Below are 6,000 nucleotides of genomic sequence, written 5' to 3'. Positions count from 1 at the left end.
CGTCGCTTTAACTGAAAATTGCGTGGTCGTGCGACGTTGTACCCAAACAAAATTGAGGTAATTTCCCCCCCCCCACAAATAGAGCTTTCTTTTGGTGGTGTTTGATCCTCTGTGTATATATTTTTTACTTTTTTCTATAATAAATAAATTCTTCACCAGTTTAGGCCAATATGTATTCTTCTACATATTTTTGGTAAAAAAAAAATCGCAATGAGTGTATATTGATTGGTTTGCGCAAAAGTTATAGCGTCTACAAAATAGGGGATATATTTATGGCATTTTTATTATTATTCTTTTTTTTTACTACTAATGGCGGATGAGTAGCGATTTTTAGAGGGACTGCGTCATTAAGGCGGACACATTGGACACTTTTTTGGGACCAGTGATATTATTACAGTGATCAGAGCTAAAAATAGCCACTGATCGCTGTATAAATGACATTGGCAGGGAAGGGGTTAACACTAGGGGGCGATCAAGGGGTTGAGTGTTCCCTAGGGAGGTGTTTCTAACTGTGGGGGGGAGTGGACTGACTGGAGGAGAAGAGAGATCGCTATTCCTGGTCACTAGGAACAAACAATCAAACCGTACTCCCCTGACAGAAAAGGGATCTGCCCATTCTGGCTCTCTGTGAAACGATCCCGGGTGGCCGGCAGACATCGTGGTCGCCGGCCACGCGCATCGTTTTCGGCGGAGCGCCTGCTATAACCATTAAAAGAGACCGCTGTGCCAGTATGGCAGTTTGCACAGCAGAGCCAAAATGCCACAGTATAACTGCAGCGGCTGGTCGGCAAGCAGTTAAACAACTGTTGTGATTTTGTAATATACAGAAAAGAAGGATCACGAGATGAGGAATAATAGAACACTATGTATATGTACAGTATATTTGTTATATAAGCACACATAATTCTGTTCTGGAAGGCAATGGCTCTGAGCATGCAGTGAGTAAGATGCTACTAATTGTACCTTTGTGTTCTGCAGATGGTAGAACGGTATGTTGTACAATATGCAGTACATACCTGCTGTACAGTAATCACAATTTTCTGAGATCATGTCACTTATCATTTTTTGAGTACACTACAGTATTGGGTATAAGATTCCATGTTATCTTCTTTACTTCTAACATTTACAGATTGATATGTATATATAATAAATTAAGAACTGGAGGAAAAGGTAGTTCCCATTATGTTTAGGTGAACAAACTTTGGAACAATAATCCAGGTTTCATTTTTCTTGTGCAGATGGTGTAAAACCCGTGGCCTCCTGGAACTTATTGTGTTGCCCTCAGGGGCCCCTGCGGACAGTAGTCTGTTTTTTGGTGTTTGCGTAAGCCAGTTAAGGAAAAATACTATTTTGATTGGCTTCTGGTAGATAAATGTTTTAATATATTTCTTCACTACTCAATGTTTCGGTTATTCAAACTTTTTCTCTTTTAACCACTTGCCTACTGGGCACTTTTACCCCTTTCCTGCCCAGGCCAATTTTCAGTTTTTCAGCGTCACAGGTGTCACACTTTGAATTACAATTGCGCAGTCATGCTACACTGTACCCATGTGACATTTTTAGAATTTTTTTCACACAAATAGAACTTTCTTTTAATGGTATTTTATCACCTCCTGGGTTTTTTTTTGTTGCAAAATAAATGAAAAAATTTGTTTTTCATAGTATGTTATAAAATTTAGCAAATAGGTATGGTAATTTTTCTCCTTCACTGATGTGTGCTGATAAGGTGGCACTAGTGAGCAGTGATGGTCGGCACCACTGATGGGCACTGGTAGGCTGCACTGATAGACGGCACTAGTGAGCACTGATGATCGGCACTGATCGGCACTACTGATGGGCACTGGTAGGCGGCCCTGATGAGGCGGCACTAGTGAGCACTGATGGCCGGCACCGATCAGCACCACTGATGGGCATTGATAGGCAGCACTGGTGAGCACTGTTGGGACTGCATTTGATAATCAGTGCCCTGATTAGTAGATGTCACTTTCACACAAGTCGGTTTTCAGCTCTCGTCTCCTCGCGCTCACAGCGTGAGGAAATTAATGCTGATAACCATCTTGTGTTTACATCTTGATCAGCTGTGATTGGACACAGCTGATTATGTGGTAAAGAGCTGCTGATTGGCTCTCTAGCCCGATTTGTGATCAGCTGTGTCTGGAGGACACAGCGATCACAGAGCGCGGCGCCCACACTCCACAGCGGGTGGATGTCATATGAAGCCCTCTTAGAAATTGCAAGTGGTTAAAGTAGAACTAAATGCAAAACTTTTTTTTTCATATTGCATAGGAGGGTTATAACCCCTGTCAGTTTTTTTTTTGCCACCTGTGAGTAGACTTTCCTTCCCTTCCTATGCCATATCTGAAAGTGAGAGGAATCCCCTGGTTGTCTAAAGAACTAGTGTCCCCATTGGAAGTGAGAGGAAATTCATCCGAAGTGAGGGAATCCCCTGGTTGTCTAAAAAACTAGTGTCCCCATTGCATGGGCGTAGCATAAGGGGTTGCAGGGGTCACAATTGCAACCCCACCCCTAGCGCCAGGGGGCCCCTGCAGCCTCCCTGTCTTATTATCATATCCTCAACAAAGTCCAGCTTCGATCTGCCTAAGGACCCCACAGCCACGCTCCAGTACTGGGCTTCCACAATCCACACCCCTCCATTCTCATTGGCTGGGGACAAGCTGTGAGACATTTCCTGAATGGAGAGGAGCACAGGGTGAGAACAGCCCAGGGGCCAGGTCAACTTTTGCATCGGGGCCCACAAGCTTCAAGCTACACCTCTGCCCCATTGGATGATTTCTCCCCCTATTCCAGTTCTGGTGGAAACACTTTCATCTGCACTCTCAGTGATAACAGTTAACAGGACAACTAAAGAGGGCAAATATCTGTAAGGCCTCGTACACACGACCGGACATGTCCGCTGAAACTGGTCCGCCGACCAGTGTCAGCGGACAGATCCGATCGTGTGTACAGGCTAGCCGACAGATTTCCAGCGGACAAATGTTTCTTAGCATGCTAAGAAACATGCCTGCTGGGAAGCTGTCCGGCGGACATGTCTGCTGGTTAGTACGTCTAACTAGCGGACAGAAATCCTGCGCATGCGTCGAATTGATTCGACGCATGCGTGGAAGCATTGAACTCGCGCGATAGAGAACGTCGGTGTCGTCTACGTCCGCGCGGATTTCGGTTTGATGGTGTGTACAGCCATCAGACCGAAATCTCCCAGCGGACATGTCCGATGAAAACGGTCCGGCGGACCGTTTTCATCGGACTGTCCGCTCGTCTGTACGGGGCCTAACGGGGGCACTGCCAGCAATAAAAACTTGACAGGTGTTCTAATCCCTCTCCACTCTATCCAAGAGCTAAAAAAAAATTCCTTTAGTTATACTTTAAATGTTTTTAAAACAGATCTTTAAGCTATAAAAATGAAATATGACGCAACTAACTTCTAAGGTGGCTGTAGAGAGCACAAATCTGGACCTTTTGATTTTATAAGGGGCTTAGTCTGTGTCAGACTTAGTATGTGATATGATTACCGTGTGGATACTGCACAGTGCAACTTCTTTTGTATTGTGAAATTGTGGTCAATGTGATATCTTAATAGCTGCTCATAATCAGAATGTGAGTAAGTGTTCATTTGTTTTGTATATTAATTATCGGCATGCATCACAGAGAACACACCTATTTCACTCTCTATATGAAGAATGTATAGTATGCAGATAATTAATAGTTGTGTTTTGCAAAGTTTTCTGTATGTTTTGATTCTCAAAGCAAGCAAAGTGGAAGGCACATTTGTAAAGCATTTTAAAGGTTGATCATTTGATTAGGTACAGTGCCTTGAAAAAGTATTCATACCCCTTGAAATTTTCCACATTTTGTCATGTTACAGCCAATTATGTAAATGTATTTTATTTGGATTTTATGTGATTGACCAACACAAAGTGGCACATAATTGTGAAGTGGAACAAAAATGATAAATGGTTTTCACAATGTTTTACAAATAAATATCTGAAAAGTGGGGCATGCATTTGTATTCAGCCGCCTTTACTCTGATACCTCTAACTAAAATCTACTGCAACCAATTGCCTTCAGAAGTCACCTAATAGAGTATAGTAAATAAAGTGCACCTGTGTTATTTAATCGCAGTATAGCCCTCAGAGGTTTGTTAGAGAACCGTAGTGAATAAACAGCATCATAAAGGCCAAGGAACACACCAGACAGGTCAGGGATAACATTGTGGAGAAGTTTAAAGCAGGGTTAGGTTATAAAAAAAATGTCCCAAGCTTTGGACATCTCACGGAGAACTATTCAATCCATCACACTTTTCAGATATTTATTTGTAAAAAATAAATAAAAAACATTTATCATTTTCCTTCCACTTCACAATTATGTGCCACTTTGTGTTGGTCCGTCACATAAAATCCCAATAAAATACATTTACATAATTGGTTGTAACATGACAAAATGAGTCAAATTTCAAGGGGTATGAATACTTTTTCAAGGCACTGTACCTTCAAACTCATGAAAGATCATGTTGTCCTAATGAGCGTATAAACCACCCAGATTTGTATAAAAACTACACAAAACACATGATCAAGAGAGTGGCAGCCTTTTATTGCGATAACATGTTTCATGTAGACATGCAAGCTTACAGTGTGTGTCAAGGTAAAGTAAAAGGACATATGCCTCCCAAGGCTTTTAATACCATTTCTATTCTGAACACTGACAAATCTATCTTTCTATCTACCCTTCCGCTCCCCCCCCCATTAGTCTCTTCACGCATAACAAATTTACTAACCGACATATCAGTATGGATGTCACAACACTTTCTCAGACTCAATCTATCCAAAACTGAGCTCATATTTCAAGATCTGGGGCTAGAGCCCATAGCAGTGAAGTAAAGAAAGAGAAGGTCATATGCTTGGGTGGGCATACACATGTATATAATATACATGTGTGTGTGTGTGTGTGTGTATATATATATTTATACAGTATATATATAAAAATATTGTTGCATATCTGAGTGCGAATCCCCCGTAACATCAGACTCCCCAGAGAGCCCCTTCCTTATATCAGGGTTCACAGAGAGCCCCTTCCTTACATCAGGGTCCCCAGAGAGCCTTCCCATACATCAGGGTTTACAGAGAGCCCCTCTACATCAGTGTCCACAGAGAGCCCCCCTTTTCTTCAGGGTCCCCAGAGAGCCCCCCTTAAATCAGGGTCCCCAGAGAGCTTCCTCTTACATCAGGGTCCCCAAAGAGCCTCCCCATACATCAGGGTCTACATAGAGCCCCTTCCTTACATCAGGGTCCCCAGAGAGCCTTCCTTACATCAGGATCCCCAGAGAGCCCCCCTTACATTAGAGTCCCCAGAGAGCTTCCCCTTACATCAGGGTTCCCAGAGAGCTAGCACCATACATCAGGGTTTACATAGAGTCCCTATCTTACATCAGGGTCCCCAGAGAGCCTTCCTTACATCAGGGTCCCCACAGAGCCTCCCCATACATCAGGGTCCCCAGAGAGCCTCCCTTACATCAAGGTTCTCAGAGAGCCTCTCCATACATCAGGGTCTACATAGAGCCCCTTCCTTACATCAGGGCCCCCAGAGAGCCTTCCTTACATCAGGGTCCCCAGAGAGCCTCCCTTACATCAGGGTCCCCAGAGAGCCTCCCTTACATCTGGGTCCCCAAAGAGCCCCCCATACATCAGGGTCCCCAAAGAGCCCCTTCCTTACATCAGGGTCCCCAGAGAGCCTCCCCATACATCAGGGTCTCCAGAGAGCCCCTTCCTTACATCAGGGTCCCCAGAGAGCCTCCCCATACATCAGAGTCCCCAGAGAGCCTCCCTTACATCAGGGTCCCCACAGAGCCTCCCCATACATCAGGGTCCCCAGAGAACCTCCCCATACATCAGGGTCCCCAGAGAGCCCCTTCCTTACATCAGGGTGAAAGAGAGAGAGGGGTGGGTGAGAGGGGGCGAGGTAGGGTGAGAGAGGGGGGTGGATGAG

This window comes from Rana temporaria, chromosome 1, assembly GCF_905171775.1.
Source record: "Rana temporaria chromosome 1, aRanTem1.1, whole genome shotgun sequence".
Taxonomy (NCBI): Eukaryota; Metazoa; Chordata; class Amphibia; order Anura; family Ranidae; genus Rana; species Rana temporaria.
This window is presented reverse-complemented; position numbering follows the sequence as displayed.